The sequence below is a fragment of the Phoca vitulina genome, unplaced genomic scaffold (genome assembly GCF_004348235.1).
Source record: "Phoca vitulina isolate PV1807 unplaced genomic scaffold, GSC_HSeal_1.0 scaffold2, whole genome shotgun sequence".
NCBI lineage: Eukaryota > Metazoa > Chordata > Mammalia > Carnivora > Phocidae > Phoca > Phoca vitulina.
In genome coordinates this window covers 7,373,035-7,393,667 of record NW_022589705.1, presented here as the reverse complement: position 1 = coordinate 7,393,667, position 20,633 = coordinate 7,373,035, and the positions used below count along the sequence as shown (strand labels likewise).

The window sequence follows — 20,633 nt, the reverse complement described above, 5'->3', positions numbered from 1 at the left end:
TCCTCCAGTAATATTAATTTGAATTAATCAGATTTTAAGTTATTACCTACAGTTGTTCTGAGTTCCTGTAGAATTCTTTTTTCCAGAAGGGAATTAACAGAATTGAGACATAACAAAAGCTTACACATTAGGTTTTGGACATTTATTGTGGTACAGAATAAAAATTAACAGTCATTGACTTCTTGGTAGAAATTTGATTGAGTCAAAAATTTATGTTATTTACTTTGTGTAAGTAAGTCTGTAATCAGGATCTTTTACGGTATTCAAAATGTACCAATGATTCATGAACCACCCCTAGAGATAATGCAGATAACTGGTGTAATCCTATACTTGGTTTTGTTTTAATTTGCAACACGTCTTTTTAAGTCTTTTTAAATCTAAACTTTTGGCAGATACATTGAAACATGGTAAAAGTTATTGGCTGCCAGTTGTGACATTTTTTTAATAGAAATGTTTACATCATAAAAAGTTTCTTAACAGATGTATAGGTGGGTAAGTTTTCATGATAGATAAAATATTTAAAATAGGCTTCATTTAATATCTCCATAAGTGTCAATAACTGTATTTTTTGTGTGTTTATTCATGACTTTTAAAAATCGAGGTATAATTCACAAACAGTAAAATTTACCCTTTTACAGTGTGCAATTCAGTGGCTGTTAGTATATCCACAGAGCTGTATAGCCATCACCGATCTATAATTCCAGGAGATTTTTTTACCACCCCACAAAGAAACCAATGCCCATTAGCAGGCACTTCCTTTCATGTCTCTGGCCAGCCCCTGGCAGCCAGTGATCTACTGTCTGTCCCTATTGATTTGCCTATTCTGGACATTTCATATGGATTTACACAATATGTGGCCTTTTGTGTCTGGGTTTCTTTCACTTAGCATGTTTCCAAGGTTTATCAATGTCGTAGCATGTATTAGTTCTTCATTCCTTTTTATAGTGGAATCCTGCTCCATTATATGGCTTTACCACATTGTGGTCATCCATTCATCAGTTGATGGACATTGGGAGTTTCCACTTTTTGACTATTACAAATAATGTCATTATGAACATTTGTACACAAGTTTTTATGTGAATATATGTTCTCTTTCTCTTGGATATAATCCTAGCAGCAGAACTGCTGAAATGTGGTAAGTCTTTATTTAGCCATTTGAGAACATGCTAGACTGTTTTCCAAAGTGGCTGCAATATCTTGCATTCCCACCAGCGGTGTAGTGTATGAGGAGTCCGATTCTTCCATATCCTCACCAACACTTGGTATTATATGTCTTTTTGATGATAGCCATTCTAGTGGGGGAGAAATGATCTAAGATAAGTGAGTTTCCTTATAACATAGTATTAAATTAATGAAGGTAATAATTATTTTCCAGTTTGCAGAAAACTAACTCAATTTACATTTTCTTCTATAATTATTAAATAATTGAAACCTATTAATTATACCAGCTCCAGATACATAAAATTAAATGTTCTTTAAAAAGTTGCACATGTAAATGTTTCATAAATGTTTCTGGTACTCCATCACCTAAATACATGTGAGAACTACTATTTTTATACACTTAAGGCATAAGTGCTTAAGCTCACAGAACTTGCTTTTTCTTTCATTGTTCATGTTGATTGTGAAAGAACAATTCTTTTGTCAATATATTCACATTGATTCAAATAGGATTAGAAGTGTAATTGAAAATAGCATTTTAAGTCTTTCCTTTTAAAAATATACAAATGTTGCATTTTAGTAGGTTCACATAAATGGGTAAAGCAACTTTAATGAAAGGAAAATAAACTATAATAAGAAATGTCTTGTGCTAGTTTTGGTAGTATTCACTGTATTTTAAGTAGACAAATACTAGTAAAGAATGAGCAAATAATGCTTTTAATCATTTTCTTCAATTGGACCGAGATAGAGCCAAGAAGCTTCTTTAAAGGCAGTTAATGAGAGAGAAGGCAATTAGAATACTTTGAATGGTTCTCTGTGCTAAAAGTCATACTTGGGCTTTTTGTTGATTTGTGTTTTTTTTTGTTTTTTTTAGGGGGGAGCATATACAGCTAATTTGACTAATTTTCTCAAATATTTCTTGAGGATATATGTAAGAATAAGGATCAAGTTTTAATATTAGAATAGGCCTTGTGCATGGGGTAACATGATTACTGTAGTAAAGATCCTTTCTTTACCCAAGCTGCTGATTGGGAGTTAAGTAGACCTCAATCCATGCCTCTCCTTTAATAGTACTAATCACCAGTGTTCCTAAGGTTGTAAGAGCATAATTGTCAGTATTCTCTTACATAATGGGTAGGAAAAGTTGTTTTAATTGATAAATAATCTGTGTGTGGTAGTACATCTATATTCTTTTCCTTATTTGTTAGTAGGTATGATGTCCTGCAAGCTAATCTTATAGCCCTTAGGTTACTAAGACATGTCTGCTCGGAATAATAGTGATATTTCTTCATATAGATAAACCTCGTTTCTTTTAAAGTAATGATTTACAGGGTGTCTGGTTGGCTCAGTTGGTTAAGCGACTGCCTTTGGCTCAGATCATGATCTCAGGGTCCTGGGATTGAGCCCCGTGTCAGGCTCCCTGCTCAGCAGGGAGTCTGCTTCACCCTCTCCCTCTGCCCTTCCCCCCCGCTCCTGCGCACACTCTCTCTCTCTCAAATAAATACATAAAATCTTCAAAAAAATAAAGTAATGGTTTATGGTATTATCCAAATGCATTAAGAAGTTTTCTTTTTTTCATTAAGTAATCTCTGTGCTCAACATGGGGCTCAAACTCACAACCCCAAGGTCAAGAGTCACATGCTCTACTGACTGAGCCAGCCAGGCGCCCCAATCCAAATGCATTTTTTTAATGTTACATTAGTTGCTTAAAAGAAAAGAACATTTGCAGGGGCAGATGGCAATAATGTGACATGCTGGATGGTGAAGGATCAGTGCTAACATAGGTGCCTAGGCCAAATAAAATGGATAAGGAGGAGCTGATCGTGCTTGAGGATGAGAGTGACATCATAGTGGCACGGCAGATGAGGCGTGAGTCCTGAGTTTCCCTCATTCAGTCTCATGTTAGGGCAGGTAATGAATTCTTTGTAAGTGTTGTATTACATTTGGGGTGTGTGTGTAGGCTTCAATCCTTAAGTCGTATAATATTAAGAAAAGACAAGATAACCTATCTAGAAGATTTGGGGGTTGGAGCTACATTTTTCGTCATTGTAACATTTTAGGGTTATAATTTCTAAACAATTGGAAGGATATCCATCCAGAATAACTTGGAAATTCTGGGGAGATTCTCTGCAAATATATTATTTCTTTCAGTCAGTTCAGTTAATATCTGTACTCAATTTGCTGATTGTTTTTTAGAAGAAAAATGTATCTGCATAAGTGAAATTGGTTTGGCCTTTGTATTTAGGGAGGCTCTTCTTAAATTTTGTTATCAGGATTAGGTCAGTCTATAGAATGAGCTGATTAACTTTATATAAGGATTATGTATTATTTTAGGCTTTAACTTCTAAAAATGAACTCATTCTAAATGACTTTGAGGGTATATAGATAAGTGACTGTTTTTTCCAGTCTCTGGCTTTGAGTCTCTTCAAATAGTCTTTGTCTTCTTGAAATACTTTTTGTAACGTATGTTTTCCTAGAGCCAAAACTCTGTAGATTTTTAAATCTTTAAAATAAATTTGTATACAGTATTATAGACTTTTTAAAAAAAGATTTTATTTGTTTGTTTGACAGAGAGAGAGAGCACAAGCAGGGGGAGCAGCAGGCAGAGGGAGAGAGGGAAGTAGGCGCTCCGCGCTGAGCAGGGAGCTGAATGGGACTCCATCCCAGGACCCTGGGATCATGACCCAGCCGAAGGCAGACACTCAACTGACTGAGCCACCAGGCGTCCCAGTATTATAGACTTAAAAAAAATTTCCCATATATGCAGTTATATCACTCTTTCATTTATGATGTTCCATAAGGCTCACTTTTTGATACCAGTCTTCCTAGAAGTGTCATGATGAAGATCACTACAAGGACAATGTTTAACTTGAGGTTTTTGTCCCTCATAAAGAGATAGACATCCTTCAAGGAGGCTTTTTTGAGGCTGAGATGGGCAGTACAGTCAAGCAGGTATATTCCCCTGGGGATATAGAATGAACAGGAGAAAATCCTCCTAAATATTGTTTCCTCTGTATAGTGGGATTGTGGGTAGTTTTAATTCTGTAACATTTTCTTCTCTATTTTGGTTCATTTTCTACAGAGAAAATAAACACGTAGTAGAAATAAACGTGATCTTAACTGCCAGGGCAGTGTGTCTGTACACAGTAGTTTTTCCTCTCTGCCCATCCCCCATTGTCAGTCCCCCGACTGGTTAAGCAAAAATGAGGATGGGTGCATAATGAATGTTTCTTCATGATTGCTTTCTTAGCTCACAACAGGGATTCTGAAGTATTCCATTTCATAAAGTAGCCAGTTATAGACATACTGAAATCATCATTTTTTTGCTCCTGGAAGGATGGTCTTTGCTTACAGAGAGGAGAGAGAGATCACAGCGTCTTTCTTTCCTGAGCAGAAGTGTAAACTGTTGACTTCTCTTTCTCCTGCAAAGAGAGGACCTTGCTTACTTCTCCCAACTTCCCCTTTCAGGAAGAGGGAGGAATAAGAGAGGAGGTAAACTGAGTATAGTTAGTACTGACTGCAATAATGTTCCAATCCTGGAGATCTGGTGTGCAATTTTTAGGTAGTCAAAGTATGTAGCCATAAGGGATTCTATCTGGGAATTAAAGTGCAGTGAAGTCATTTGGCATCAGTTCATTTTGGAGTTTTGAGACAATTGACTGGCTTATTGCAAAATTTTAATTTGAAATCTGTTTTGAGGATTGATGACTTCTCCGAAAGATCTCTCTGTAACTATTCCATTAGGACATGAGATTTAGCCAAGTATTGATGTGTTAATTATACTGGATTAGCTTCTGTGCATACACATACACACGCACTGAAATCTCATTGTCCTCTAAAAATGTTATTTTTTAATTATTTGACCTCTTTTTATATACTATTAAGAGACATTAGGATGCAAATGCGGTACTGTGAGTTTTACCTCAACAATAAAGGTATTCTCTTTTTTCTTTAATCTTTAAGAGTATACCAAAGCCTTTTGCAGTGACTTCTGATACAGGACAATCTCTTAGAAGTACTGCTTTAATATTTTATAGTGACAAGGAGAGTCACAAACACTGTAGTTATATATTTTTTTCCTCTGTTGATTTAAGTAGGATTATACAACCTCTAGGGTGATGTGCCAATTCAGCAAAATGGCACAGACCAAAAAGTAAGGAGGTTAATGTAAGATGAGGGAGAAACAAAAAAAAATAGGACAAAAGAAAACCCAAGATGAGAAAAATTCAGTGAGGAAGTTTTACTCAAGTACACGAAAAGAGTTTTTTTCCTCACTACCCCCGAAGAATATAGCAGGAATTTTTACTTTGATTATTCATTATTAAGCAAATAAAAGTAGTGGCCAGAATGGATTCTTTTAAAAATCCCAATAAAATACAGGAACCCGTAGCAAATCTAATAGAGAAAAAGAGAAGGAAATGAATTTACAAATCTAAAAAGGAATACTAGGGGAGGCGCCTGGGTGGCTCAGTCAGTTAAATGTCTGACCCTTGATTTCAGCTCAGGTCATGATCTCAGGGTTGTGAGACTGAGGCCTGTGTTGGGCTCCATGCTGGGTGTGGAGCCTGCTTAAGATTCTCTCTTTCCCTCCACTCTGGAAAACAGTATGGAGCTTCCTCAAAAAGTTAAAAATAGAGCTACCCTACAACCCAGCAATTGCACTACTAGGTATTTACCCAAAGGATACAAATATAGTGATCCAAAGGGGCACCTGCACCCGAATGTTTATAGCAGTAATGTCCACAATTAGCCAAACTATGGAAAGAGCCCAGATGTCCATTGACAGATGAATGGATAAAGAAGATGTAGTAAACGTGGTAAACAATAAAAATCAACTCCTCTGTGAAATTCCCTTAGCTGGCTTCCATTGTTCGCAAGGTAAGTTACCTTCTTCTTCCTTCAAATCGTGTGTGACTTCTCCCTGCCTCTCCAGGCCTGTGGCCTTACTCCTTTGCTTCCTGCACTCTAGCCAGACCGATTTTTCTGTTCGTCTCACACACACTGTCCTCTTTCACTCCAGGACTTTTGTACATCCTACTTGTTTTGCCTGGAATGCTGTTAACGCTTGTTTTGAGCAGTTAATTTCTTTGTATCTTTAGGTTTTAATTCAAAATTTCGTGTCCATGGGGAAACTGTCCCTTAATCTTTACAGACTTGGTTTGGGTATTTATGTCATATGTTTTCATAGTTCCCTATACCTTCTCATCATATACTTAATGTGTTAACAATGATTGTGATTATCTGTGTCTCTTTTCCCCCAACGAGACTGTAGTCTCTTCGAGGGTAGCGTTGATGGCTGTTTGGCACACCATTGGAACTCTCGTGCCTAGTGCATAGCTGGGTACTTAATAAATACTTGCTGGATGAATAAATACCTGTATGGTCAAATAACTTTTCCATTTCTTTCATTATGAGAATTACCCATTTTGTCCAAACAAAACAAAACAAAACTAAACGGGTTTATGGACACGTTCTTCCAAGCTTTTCAGGAAATCATTTTCTATATTAAACTGTTTCATAGTATACCTGTATACATATGGAAAGCTATTCAGTTCATTCTGTGCCGATATCAAATTTGACAAAGCACCAAAAAGTAGTTATTATAGACCTAGTTCAGTTATGGGAAGCCAATATGAAATTCTAGCAAATCAGATTCAACAGGATATTAAAAGAATAATGTCATAATCAGATAGAATTTCTCCATTGAATAAAAAATGTGTGTGTATGTGGGGTCAAATATGAAAAACTATATGAATCTCAACCAATGCCAAAAGAGTTTGATAAAACTCAGTATTTATTCTTTAATAGGATGAAGATTACTTTAGTTAAAATTTTTAAAAAAGAATTTCTGTCAAACCAATAGCCAACATTATGCTATATATTGAATGCCTGAGACATTTCTGTAGAAATAGAATAAAACAAAGCCTCAATAATACCACCATTAGTTCACTTTTTGTTTTGTTTTTGCCAAGGTCAAGACAACATAATGAAACATAACAGAAATTAGAAGCAGGATTTATGGAAAAATAGATACAGTTTCCATTATTTGCAGCTGGGATGATTATACCTAGAAATGAAAGAGAAAATGAAAAACTTAGAATAGATATGAATTCATGTGAAAGTTGACATTGGATAAAAGATAAGGTTAGTGACTTTTCTATAACATAAAAAGGTAATGTAGTGAAAAAGTGCTCCATGTACTATAGCATCAAAGAATACTTTAATGAAAAAAATAAGGCTAATCAATGAAGAAAATTATAAAATTTTACTGAAAGATAAAGAAAATTTTAATGGAAAGTCATACCATGATCCTGAATGGGATGGCAGAATAAAAATATGCATGCTTCCAAAATTGGTTAATATTCACTGTGCCAGAATCCCAAAGTGTTTCTTTTGACATTTGGCCAGAAAATTTAAGTTCATTTGGAAGAATAAATAAAGGATAAAAACAAAGACAATTTTCGGTGAACAGTAATTAGGAGGAAATAGTATTACCAAATACCATTTTTTTAATAAAAAAGCAATTTAAACAATATAATACTGAAGAATAAGCAAACCTATCTGAATAAGCCCAGAAAGACCTTTCACTGTATGTAAGAAATTAGTACATGCTTTTAAAAAGAAAATGCTGGTGGGGTGGCAAAAAAAAAATTTTTTTAAATAAATAAGTAAATAAAAAGAACCTTAAAAATCAGGCAGTTCGCTTCGTAAAACAAAAGATGTATGAATGTTCAATAAGCATATGAAAAGATCGATATTATTATTATTATATTATTAATTATCAGGCAAATGCAAATTAAGACTCCAATGAGATACTACCTATATATACCCATTAGAATGGCTAAGTTAAAAAACCTGACAATACCAACTGTTGATAAAGATACAGAATTCTCATTAATCACTGGTAGAAATGTAAAATGTTACAACCACTTTAGGAAACTGTTCAGCAACTTCTTTTAAAAAGTTAAACATACATCTAATCGTACAGTCCAGCTATTTCATTCCTATTTACCCAAGAGAAATGAAAACATATGTTCACTCAAAAACTGGTCCACAAATGTTCATATCAGCTTTAGCCACATTAACCCTTACTACTAAGATCTGTTCTTTGCTCACAACACTTCTGACACCAAATGTGGTTTTTCCACGTCAAGTAATTCTCCAATTCTCTGCAGATACCAGATGGGAATTCTACAATTTAATTCAATTCTGACAGTGTCTACAAGTTAGCACAGACCTCCTGGTTAAGGGTTCAGGCCCACATGACTGCCCCCTACTTTAGGCACCAATCACATGTAGTGGGTCCCCAGGTTACCCACACTTCAGCCTGACCTGGCTACAAATTGGGGGTTCTTAACCCCCTTCTCAGCTTCTGTAGTTTTTGTTATATCATGGCTTATCATGGCTTATAGAACTCCTTGAAAGGCTTTACATATAATTACTGGTTTATTATAAAGGATACTATAAAGGATACAAATGAACATCCAGATGAAGACGTATGAGAGATCTGGGAGTCCCAAGTACAGGAGCTTCCTTCCCCATGGAGTTTGGGAATACTACCCTGCTGATACATGGATATGTTCACCAACCTCGAAATCCTCCAAACCCCATCACTTGGGGTTTTTGTGAAGTCTCCATTATGTAGGCATGATTGATTAAATCATTGGCTGTTGGTGGTCGAACTCTGTCTCCAGGACAGACGTCAGGGTTAGGGCTGGTAGTTTCAACCCTCTAGTCATATAGTTGGTTCCCCTGCTAACCAGCCCCCATTCTGTAGCTATCAAGGAGACCATGGCAGTCATTTAATTAACATGAACTCAGATATGGTTGAGAGGGGGCTTATTATGAATAACAGAAGATGTTCCTGTCACCCTTATCACTTAAAAAATTCCAAGGATTTAGGAGCTTTGTGCCAAGAACTGGAGGAAGACCAACAAAATATGTATATTTTAATTGAGGTATAATTGACATATAATGTGCACAACATATTGATTTGAAATTTGTATACATTGCAAAATGATCACAATAAGTCTAATATCTATCACTGTACATAATTATAGAATTTGTGTGTGTGATGAGAACTTTAAGATTTACTCTTAGCAATTTTCAGATATGCAATACAGTATTATTAACTATAGTCACCATGCTGCACATTACATCCTCATGACTTCTTTATTTTATAACTGGAAGTTTGTACCTTTTGACCCCCTTCATCCATTTTGCCCACCTCCTTGCCCCCTTGCCTCTGGCAACCACCAGCCTGTTCTCTGTGTCTATGAGTTCAGTTTGTTTCTTTGCTTAGATTTGACATATAAGTGAGATTATATGGTTTTTGTCTTTCTCTGATTTTTCTTTTTTCTTTTTCTTTTTTTTTAAAGATTTTGTTTATTTATTTGACAGAGAGAGACACAGTGAGAGAGGGAACACAAGCAGGGGGAGTGGGAGAGGGAGCAGCAGGCCTCCCGCAGAGCGGGGAGCCCGATGCGGGGCTCGATCCCAGGACCCTGGGATCATGACCTGAGCCGAAGGCAGACCCTTAATGACTGAGCCACCCAGGCGCCCCTCTCTGATTTATTTTTCTTAGCATAATGCTCTCAAGGTCCATCCATGTTGTAACAAATGGCAAGATTTCCTTCTTTTAATGGCTGAATAATATTCTATTGTGTAAATATACCACATTCCCTTCATCCATTTATCCACTGATGGACGCTTAAAGTTGCTTTCATGTCTTGAAAATGTGTATTTCTTTTTTTTTAAGATTTTATTTATTTAGTTATTTGAGAGAGAGATCACAAGTGGGGGGAGGAGCAGAGGGAGAGGGACAAGCCAACTCTTCCTGAGTGCAAAGCGTGACGTGGGGCTCGATCTCATGACCCTGAGATCATGACCTCAGCCAAAATCAAGAGTCAGATACTTAACCAAATAAGCCACCCAGGCACCCTAAAAATATGTATTTATTATACCACAATATCCCAGACCCAAACTGAAAACAACCCACGTGTCCATCAGTGGTTGAATGGATTATAAAAAGTGGTGTAACTATCTAGGGGATATACCACTATTCAGGAATACAAGGGAATGATCCAGTGAGACATGCAACAGTGTAAATGAATCTCATAATTATTATATTGAATGGAAGGTGCCAGGCTCTAAAGACTTAAACTGTTAAGATTCCATTTATATAAGATTCTAAAAACTGCTAACTTACAGAGAACAGCAGATCAGTGCTTGCCGAGGGACTGAAAAGGAGTGTGAGAAACCTTTTGGTGGTCAAAGAAACCTGCTTCTTGATTGTGGCAGTAGTTTCATAGATACATACATCTGTCAAAACTCTTTGAATTGTACACTTGAAATGGATGCAACTTATATATGTATGTCTGTATTGTATGTATCATGATATATTGTACGTTTCTAGGTTTCTCTCTTCTACCATATCCTGTTTGTCAGCACATCCTATTGACTGTACTTTCAGAAAATATCCAGAATTCAATGACCTTTTGTTATTCCAGTGCTACTCCTCTAGTCCAAGCCTCCAGGATCTTTTGTTTAGATAATTGTTCTAGACTTTCAACTGGTCTTGAGATGCTACACCTGCGTTCGGTATATCAGTAGCTAGAGTCATCATGTTGAGGCCTAGGTCTAGTCATGTCACTGTCCTGCTCAATACCTTGTATGATATTCATTTTACTTAGAATAAGTCCATCTTACTGGAGTTCTTACAGTGGCCTTATAGGAACTTAAAGATCTGGCTTCCTGATACCTCTCTGACCTCATCTCCTGCTTTTCTCCACCTCATGCATTCCAACTGTATTACCTTCCTTGCCTTTCCTTGAGCATTCCAGGCTTTGACCTTGCCTTCCCTGTAATATTTTCCTGTAGACATCTATGTGGCTATTCCCTGACTACTGTATTTAAGTCACTGCCAGCCCCCAACACTACCACCTACTTCTCTTCTCTGCTTTATTTTTCTCCGTAGCACTTATTCCCAGCTTAACGTACTTTGTTGCACTTATTGCTGATTTCTTTTGTTTATTGTCTTTCTCTTTTCCCTGTCTAGGGTGTAAGCTCACTGAGGGCTGGGAATTTTGTACCTCCTCCCACACCAGCTATTTTCATATAGTAGGCACTCCACACATGTTTGTGGAATGAATGAAATGCTTTTACTTGCACTACGTACAAATCAAGTTCACAGTGAAGCTCACTGAATAGATGAAAAGTGGGATATGCTTCTGAAGCAAGTTACTGTAAAGTTTCTGTTCTTTACATTTTTCGGTGGATATTCTTCATAAAATATGGAATTTTAAGGAATTGTTCAATTAGGGAATTAATTTGATATGTAGTATTTTCTGTTTCCTTGTTTGTAAAAGGAGGTAGGTAGACTGATCCCTAAAATCCCTTTTTGTTTTCAAAGTCTGTGACCCTTTTAACCTGAACCCTTGTGGTTTGGGGCTGCTGAAAAACTACCTTTTAGTTTCTCTCTATAAAGAGAGATTAGTGCCTTTATTTCTTTCAGTCTTTATTCCTTTTTAGAAAATCCCTATAGCTCTGTTTGGCAAGGAAGTGGTTAATACTAGGAGCAGGGTGGCAATTCAAGGGACCAGAGCTTATCTCAGCAGCTGGGCTGGGAGGGAAAGAAACCGTTTCAAATGACTAAGAATGGCCAAGATGTAATCTGAGTAGGAATCTGGACATACTTTTCTTTTGTCTACTGATTGAGGAATTTAATGGGGGTTATGCCCCAGAATTTAGTTTCAAATTATGAATGTAAGTCAGGAGAGAAAGTAGAATTTGATACATTACATTTTATAGATAGCAAGGACTTTGTCCTGTATATAGATGGATTAAAAATTTTTTTAAAGGCATAAAAAAAGAAAGAACAGCAGAAGACACAGCTCTTATTCCTTTGGGCCCTATCTTAAAAAGAAGGATGTACTTAAAACAAAGAATGCTTTTACTGAAAAGTGATGAGTAATACAAAAGATACAGTAAATTGTTTTCATGATCTAGAGCGCAGTTCTTTTTTTTTTTTTTTTTACTAGTAGCAAGAATTACTATCAAACTCCACCCATTGGGCCAGAGATCCTGTGGTGTTAGTGAAAGCCTTGCCCCTCCTGTAGCGTACTACCTACACTTGTGAGTTCTTCAGCCCCAGTGGCTAAAAATGCAGTTCTTTTTATAGTCTTTAATTTCAAGGTAGTACTGATCGTTGGGTTACAGATGTTTTAAGTTTCACCTACCCTTGCTTTTAGGATGTAACTAGTTTTATAGGCTTATATCAGTTCTTGTTTCACTAATTTGGGGAAACATAAAATGCTGTTATCATTGATGGGTTTTGGTTAATGTATCCATCACTTTTTAGGAATATGTTTCATAGGATTATTGTTTTTACGTTGCTTTTCCATCAAAAGTTCATAAGAGATGTCTTGAATATTTTCAGTACACTAACACTGTTTTCTTGAAATACCTAGATATTTGTAACAGCTAATATGCTGAGAATGAAAACAGTGACAATGTCACTTAGTCACAGTCAGTAGGTCAGTAGAACACATGCTATAAGTTGTTTTTCTGATAGTACAGATGTTTTTGAGCTGATTCATCCAAAGGCTTTCCAAGCCGCCATGTGCTTCCTAAGTTGTGTTTGCTGCAGGTTGGCTTGGTAGCGTGCAATCATGAGTTAGGGGAGAAGAAAGAGCCCAACCAACCCCTACATTGTTCTGAGCCATATTTTTTCTTTTCAATGGAACTAAACCAATATGAATGTTGAGAGAGATCAAAATTTGGCAGCTTTTCAATTGCTTGATGTTTATAAACAGGCTTTCTTCAGGGAAAGGAATTTGGAGGAGGGCAGAGATGTTATTCTCTTTTCTTACATACCTGCAATGTCCTATTTGACCCACACAGATTAAACATTTTAATACTATGGACAGTCTATTTGAGTTTGGGACTGTATGACAATAATGGATTGATATACAAACATTTCTGTACCTTATACGGTAAGGAAAATTGAGTAAGTGTGGGTGTGGAGGTAATGTGCTGACCTACACACTTCTCATCGTGTCCTCAGCAAGGAGTTTATGGTAACTTTCACAGATTCCTGTTTGTTGTTTAAATGGCCAGTATTTATTGAGTACCTATTAAGTGCTAGCCCCTGTTCTTGGTGGTAGGAATGGAGTGGTGAACACGGTATTTTCTACTCTTTTTTTTAAAAAAGATTTTATTTATTTATTTATTTATTTATTTATTGAGCATGTGGGGGGGAGGGGCAAAAGGGGGGAGAGAGAGAGAATCTCCAGCAGTCTTCCCACTGAGCGTGGAGCCCGACAAGGGGCTTGATCTCACGACCCTGAGATCATGACCTGAGCCGAAACCAAGAGTCGGACGCTCTACTGGCTGAGCCACCCGAGATAGTTTTTGGTCTGCCTTCAGCTCGGGTCATGATTCCAGGGTCCTGGGATCCAGCCCTGCATCGGGCTCCCTGCTCAGTGGGAAGCCTGCTTCTCCCTCTCCCACGCCCCCTGCTTGTGTTCCCTCTCTCAGTGTGTCTCTCTCTCTGTCAAATAAATAAATAAATAAATAATCAATCAATCTAAAAAAAAAGATTGTGTGGGGCGGGTAGATAGATAATAAACATGTATATAAATAAGATAATTTTATTTATTTATTTATTTATTTATTTATTTTTAAAGATTTTATTTATTTATTTGAGAGAGAGAATGAGATAGAGAGAGCATGAGAGGGGGGAGGGCCAGAGGGAGAAGCAGACTCCCTGCTGAGCAGGGAGCCTGATGCGGGACTCGATCCCGGGACTCCAGGATCATGACCTGAGCCAAAGGCAGTCGCTTAACCAACTGAGCCACCCAGGCGCCCAGTAAGATAATTTTAATTATCAGTAAGGTAATACTGATAAATATGGAGAAGATAAAACAGGTTTTGGTAGATTGTGAAGGTCATAGGGTATGGTGAGAGCTGTTTAGCTAGAGTCAGAGAAGGCTGCATTGAAGAGGTGACTTTTGGATTGGGACCTGAAGGGGTAAATATGAGGAAACCACGAGAGGCCATGTATAAGAACATTCCCAGCAGAAAAAACTACAAGGTGATAATAAACCTGGTATGTTCAAGGACAGTGAGCCAAGGGGGAGGAGGAATAAGAGATAAGGTTGGAGAAATAGCCAGGGTCACATGGAGACTAGTAAGTCACAGGAAGGAGTTTGGATTTTTAAAAATGTGACAGAAAACATTTGTAGGGTTTTTCAGAGTGAGGTGTTTATAATCCGTGTGGAAGATAGATAAGAGGACAGCAGAGAATGGAAGCAGGAAGATCATGTAGGACGCTGTTGCTAGTGTCGGGGGGAAGATGGTGGTGGCTTAGATCACCATGGTTACAGTGGAGATTCAAGTAATGAAGCCAGTGGAAATTGGCAGAGAGACGGGAATGGTATGAAGGAAGGAGTCAAGGATGACCCTAATTTTTTGGTGTCAGTAACTAAGTGCATAGTGGTGCTATTTGCTGAATTGGGCAAGTCTTGAAGTTGGATGTAGAAGTGTAGGTTGAGGACATATTAGCCCTCTGTACACCAACAAAAATAGTCATCATCATTTACCATCTGAATCCATTGTACCCTTTTTACTTTCAATTTTATATTTTTAAGTTATTTTACAGATAATGTTTAGAAGTACATATACAGGAATAATGAAGATAGCTTTATTAGAAATGTTAATAAGAATTTAAACATATCAAACTCAACTTTAAAAATACTTCTTTTTCCCAGCAATTTTAGGTTCATAGTAAAACCGAGTGGAAAGTACAGAGCTAACCCATATGCCCCCTGCCCCCACTCATGCACAGCCTCCTCCATTATCAACATTCCCCACCAAATTGGTGTATTTGTTACAATCGATGAATGCGCATTGACATATTATCACTGAAAGACCATAGTTCCCCTTAGGGTTCACTTTTGGTGTTGTATATATGATGGGTTTGGACAAATGTACAATGACCCTTATCCACCATTATAGTAAAATACTCAGTGCTGTGCCTGTTCATTTTTCCCTCCCCCATAAACCCTAGCAACCACTAATCTTTTTACTGTCCCTATAGTTTTGCCTTTTCCAGAATGATGAGAAGACAAGCCATAGAGTGGAAGAAATAATTTGCATGATAAAAGCCCATTGACCAGAATGTCATATAGTTACAATCATACACTATATAGGCTTTTCAGATTAGCTTCTTTCACTTAGAAATATGCATTTGAGGTTCTTACATATCTTTTTATGGCTTGGAAGCTCATTTATTTTTAGTGCTGAATAATATTCCATTATCTGGATGTGCCACAGTCGGTCGATTCACCTGCTGAAGGATATCTTGGTTGCTTCCAACTTTGGGCAATTATGAATAAAGCTGCTCTAAACACTTGTGTGGGTAACCTACATGCTTAGGCCAATTTGTGTGGGTATAAGTTTTTAATTCCTTTAGTTAAATATCAAGGAGCAAGGTTGCTGGATCATATGGTAAGAATATGTTTAATTTTGTAAGAAACCTCCAAACTCTCTTCTAAAGTCACTATGCCATGTTGCATTCCCACCATCAGTGAATAAGAATTCCTGTTGATCCACATCCTCACCAGCATTTAGTGTTGGCAGTGTTCTGGATTTTAGCCATTCTAATAGGTGTGTAGTGATATCTGTAGTTTTAATTTGTGTCTCTTTGGTGACATATGATGTTCAGCATCTTTTCATATGCTTATTTGCCATCTGTATATCTTCTTTGGTGAGATATCTGTTAAGGCCTGTGGCTCATTTTGTAATGGAGTTGTTTTTTTGTTGTTGAGTTTTGAAAGTTCTTTGTGTAGTTTGGTTAACGGGCTTTCATCACATACGTCTTTTGTAAATATTTTCTCCCACTCTGTGGCTTGTCTTCTCATCATTTTGACAGTGTCTTTCACAGAACAGAAATTTTTATTTTTAATGAAGTCAGTGCTTCAGTTTAATCAATCCTTTCATGGGTTGGGCTTTTGATGTCTTAGCTAAAAAGTCATCACCAAACCCAAGATCCATCTAGATTTTTTTTCCCTATGTTATCTTCTAGAAGTTTTATAATTTTGCATTTTTATTTAGGTCTGCAGTTCATTTTTTTAAGAGTGTAAGATCTGTGTCTAGATTAATTTTTTTCATGTTGATGTCCATTTATTCCAGCACCATTTGTTAAAGAAGACTATCTTTTCTTCATTGTGTTGACTTTGCCCTTTTGTCAGGGATCAGTTGATTATATTTTTGTGGGTATATTTCTGGTCCCTCTATTCTGTTCCATTGATCTGTTTGTTTATTCTTTCACCAGTTCCACATGGATTTAATTACTGTGACTTTGAAAGTCTTGAAGTTGATTAGGTTGTTCTTGTCTTTCAGTATTCTGTCAGCTATTCTGAACCTTTTGCCTCTTCATATAAACTTTATTTATTTAAAACCAGCACATTTATTGTGTGAGCAATCATTGAAATCCTTAAAATGAACTGCATGCTGCAGTAGTCACCCTCTTGGGTTGAGGTGTTGTTCCTTCACGGAATCCATGCCTGAATCTGAGCAATACAATTTTTAGGTGCCTCATCTGACAGGTTCCAGAGGTATTTTGTTTTTTAGCCTTGGCACTCCAGTTATACTTTCTCTTCTGCTTGGCAGGATAGCCACATTTGCCACAGGTTGACTTCTGAAGGTGTAGAATTTAGAGCCACAGTGGCAGCACATGTGTATCTTTTTGCGACACTTTCCAGATGATGACTACACCTTCATCATCTTGTTTCCAATACCAAGACCAAAGAGTCCATATAAATTTTAGAATCAGTTTGTTGATAGCCACAAAATAGTTTACTGGGTGTCAAACTCATTTTTACTTTGTTTCCTGGTTGTGAAGGCATATACATATTCAAAATGAGAGAAGTCCTTAAAAATAATTAACTCATCAACTGCCATTGATAAACCTGGAACATATACATTGAATACATACTAATTTCAGATTTTAAATACATTTCTAGTAGGCTTTGGCTTATCATTACTTCTGGTTCTTGTATTTTCATTGTCAAAAGCAATACTTTGAAAAATTTTGATGGCTGATGATTTTGTTTGAAAAAAAGGATAACCATTATCAGTTGAAAAGCATTTTTGTTTTTTAAATTTATAAATTCCCAATTAGAATGCTCTATCCAATGATTTTTTCATTTCTATATAACCAGTTTCCTTCTCTTCTGTACACCTTTATATAAATATCTGCCTGCAGCATTTATATATCTATGAGCTTTATCAAGTAAATTTTGCTGTACAAACATAAAAGATGAAAGAATACTACTACATATCCTTTTAGGTAAATGAGATAGTCCAGATTCTTGTAACATAGTACATGATAAAGTCCTTATTGAATTGACTATGAATCCTATATTTCCTTTTTGTCCTTAAAAATATATTGTAAACTCACCGCATCTTAGATTTGAGAAGGTTCATCTAGGATTATTGCTGTTTGCAGATTCATTATCTGAAATTTTACTATGACCTGCCTGTTCACATTCAACATCTAATAATTGCAAAGCTTTTTTCTCCATTGATCTCTTTGCCATTATGGGTGGATAATGAAATATTCTGAATTCTCAGCTATGTCCACTGAAACCCAAAATGAATATAAGGATGGTTTCTCCAGACTTCTTTTTGAAAGACGAGGCAATATTTTTTGGGTAACGCAATAAGAAAACTGAAGGATGGTACAGTAGTGCATCCTTCTTCTAGGCAATTCCATTATTCTTCCTTGTTATTTAAATTTTTAAGTATAGTTGGAAATAACTGATGAGTAATGATGAAGTAATTGCCAGGATGATGAATTAGAAAAGATTTTAAGATATAGGAAAAACACTGAGGTCCCATAATATATTTTGGATTTATAAAAGGGTCCAACGTAGCTATATGGTAATTGCCAGAAAAACATGACTTTTATTTTATTATTTATTTATTTATTTATTTATTTATTTTTTAAAGTAAATTTTCTATTTGTTCTTTGGAAGACTGCTAGGAAAAAATAAAGTCATGAAATACGAATCCTTACAAATAGAACTGCTCAAAAAAGAATTAAGCAACAAAACTTGGATCCAGTAGGCCCTGATGGTATTACCAAGAGCTAAGTTTGAAATGCATATTAGATGTCCTAGTGGTAATGTGGAGTAGTTGTTGTCTCTGTGAGGCTGGAGCTCTAGGGAGATCCAGGCTAGGGATTTCGTCTGAGAGTCATCAACACATTTTTGGTATTTGAAACCTTGAGTCTAGATGGGGTCACCTGGGAAGAGAGTATAGATTGGAAAGAGGAAAGAGCCAGGAATAGACCCATGGCATACAAGGCTTTTTTTTTTTTTTAAATGTTATGTTAATCACCATACATTACATCATTAGTTTTTGATGTAGTGTTCCATGATTCATTGTTTGCGTATAACACCCAGTGCTCCATGCAGTACGTGCCCTCCTTAATACCCATCACCAGGCTAACCCATCTCCCCACCCCTCTCCCCTCTAGAACCCTCAGTTTGTTTCTCGGAGTCCATAGTCTCTCATGGTTCGTCTCCCCCTCTGATTTCCCTCCCTTCATTTTTCCCTTCCTGCTATCTTCTTCTTCTTCTTCCTTTTTTTTAAACATATAATGTATTATTTGTTTCAGAGGTACAGGTCTGTGATTCAACAGTCTTACACAATTCACAGTGCTCACCATAGCACATACCAGCCATTGGGAGGGTATGTGCATACAAGGCTTTTTAGAAGTTTGGTGAAGGAAAAGAAGCTTCTGAGAAGGTATAATCAGTGAGGTAGGACCCTGTGATATTTAGAGAAGAGTGTTTTAAGGAGGAAGTAATCAATTGGGTCAAAGGATGCTGAGACATAATTAAAAAAAAAAGTGAGGTCAGAGAAGTTTAACCATTGACTTAAAAAGAAATGGGGGGGGGTCATTGATGACCTTGAGAAGAGCTGTTTCATTGAAGTGGTGTGGTAAAAAGCACATTTATAATGGATTGAAGTGAGGAAGTAGAGATAAAAAGTAGAGGCAACTTTCAGTAGGTTTTGCTGTGAAGAGGAAGCAGAGAAATGGTAGGTAGTTGGTGGAGGTTTCCTTTAATCCACGTTAGGGGATTGAGAGGAGTAGGTAGAGTATCTAGAACTGGGTGTGTGAGCCAGGGAGATGTTGGTACCTTTTAACATATTATAAGGTTCTATATTAATATTCTCTAGGAAAGAACAGAATAGTCCCTGCTCAGTTTCTCCCTCCCTCCCCTCTCTCTTTTCCTTTTTTGATGTTAAAAAACTCTGTAGGATTTTTACTTGCTTTTTTGTGTGTTAGAGACAAAATACTAAGCACTGGCTTGCCTTGTCTGATTTTTTTTTTTGATGCAAATCAGGGAAAAAAATGAATCTTAAGCAAATACCAGTTTTCTGGGCTATATTTAATACTTTAAGTGAAATGTACTGGTAGCAAGATTTCCTTATCATTTGGGGCTTGTATGAACTATAATAATTACTGTCTAAATGATAAGATGAACTGAAATAGCATTTAGTTTAGACTAGTCTAAAATTTGAATTTAGCTATTGTTTTCTTATATGAATGTTGCTTAGGATTATGAAGAACAAAGGTTCTGAAATGTATTTTATGTTTTGAGTTATAAATAAAATTGAGGAAAAGTCTTAAAAACCTTTACTGTAGAAACTAATTTACTAAATATCTATTGAATGGGCCAGTTTGAAGCAGTCAGAACTTAAAAAACTATTTTGGATACTGTTTTGTTTCCTTAAAAAATAATATTTCTCCAGAGTGTGTAAGGGTTATACCCAGTGAAATTGGCTCTGATCATGTCCCAGGTTTTCTTATCTGCCTTCGATTTGGCATATGATTTTTAGAAAATGTTCAGTTGTTTGTGATATGTAGTGGTGCCAGCTTCATTATTTTATGATTTACAGGAATCGAAACATCTTTATAACTTTAAATCTTTATTTTACTTATTTTGTGTTAAAATCTTAATCCTTTGTGTTATATGTGATAGCTCAATATTGTAAGCCTACTTAGACAATAAGACTTTCTGGAACAGTTCTAAGTGATATTCTGGGAACTTAGTGGCAGTTAAACAATACAGATGTCTTTTGGCTTTTTAAATTTTCATGGTTGGCTTTCACTAAGTGAGAGTGTTGGATGTAGAAATTATTTAGCATCTTTCTCAAAAGTCCCTTCAGACTAATTTCCAAACCTAGTTTCTAAAACTCTGCAAAGAAGCAAGATCTCAAAATTTTCTAAAGTTGACTGTATAAAAATTCTTTGGTGTTAATGATAAGATGGTTAGTTAAACTTATTTGGGGTGTTATGTTTGCCAAAGTATTATTTTACATGTTAATGCTCATAAATTTTTTTTTAATTTTTTTTATTGTTATGTTAATCCCCATACATTACATCATTAGTTTTAGATATA

General features: G+C 36.3%; 1 protein-coding gene and 1 pseudogene across 2 annotated transcripts in view; one reads left to right on the top strand and one right to left on the bottom strand.

Moving 5' to 3' along the window:
* The window catches only part of MAGI3 (membrane associated guanylate kinase, WW and PDZ domain containing 3), a 234,557-nt gene that overhangs the window by 61,669 nt on the left and 152,255 nt on the right, over positions 1-20,633 (top strand). The window lies entirely within an intron of this gene.
* LOC116626962 lies at positions 12,193-12,326 on the bottom strand (annotated as a pseudogene).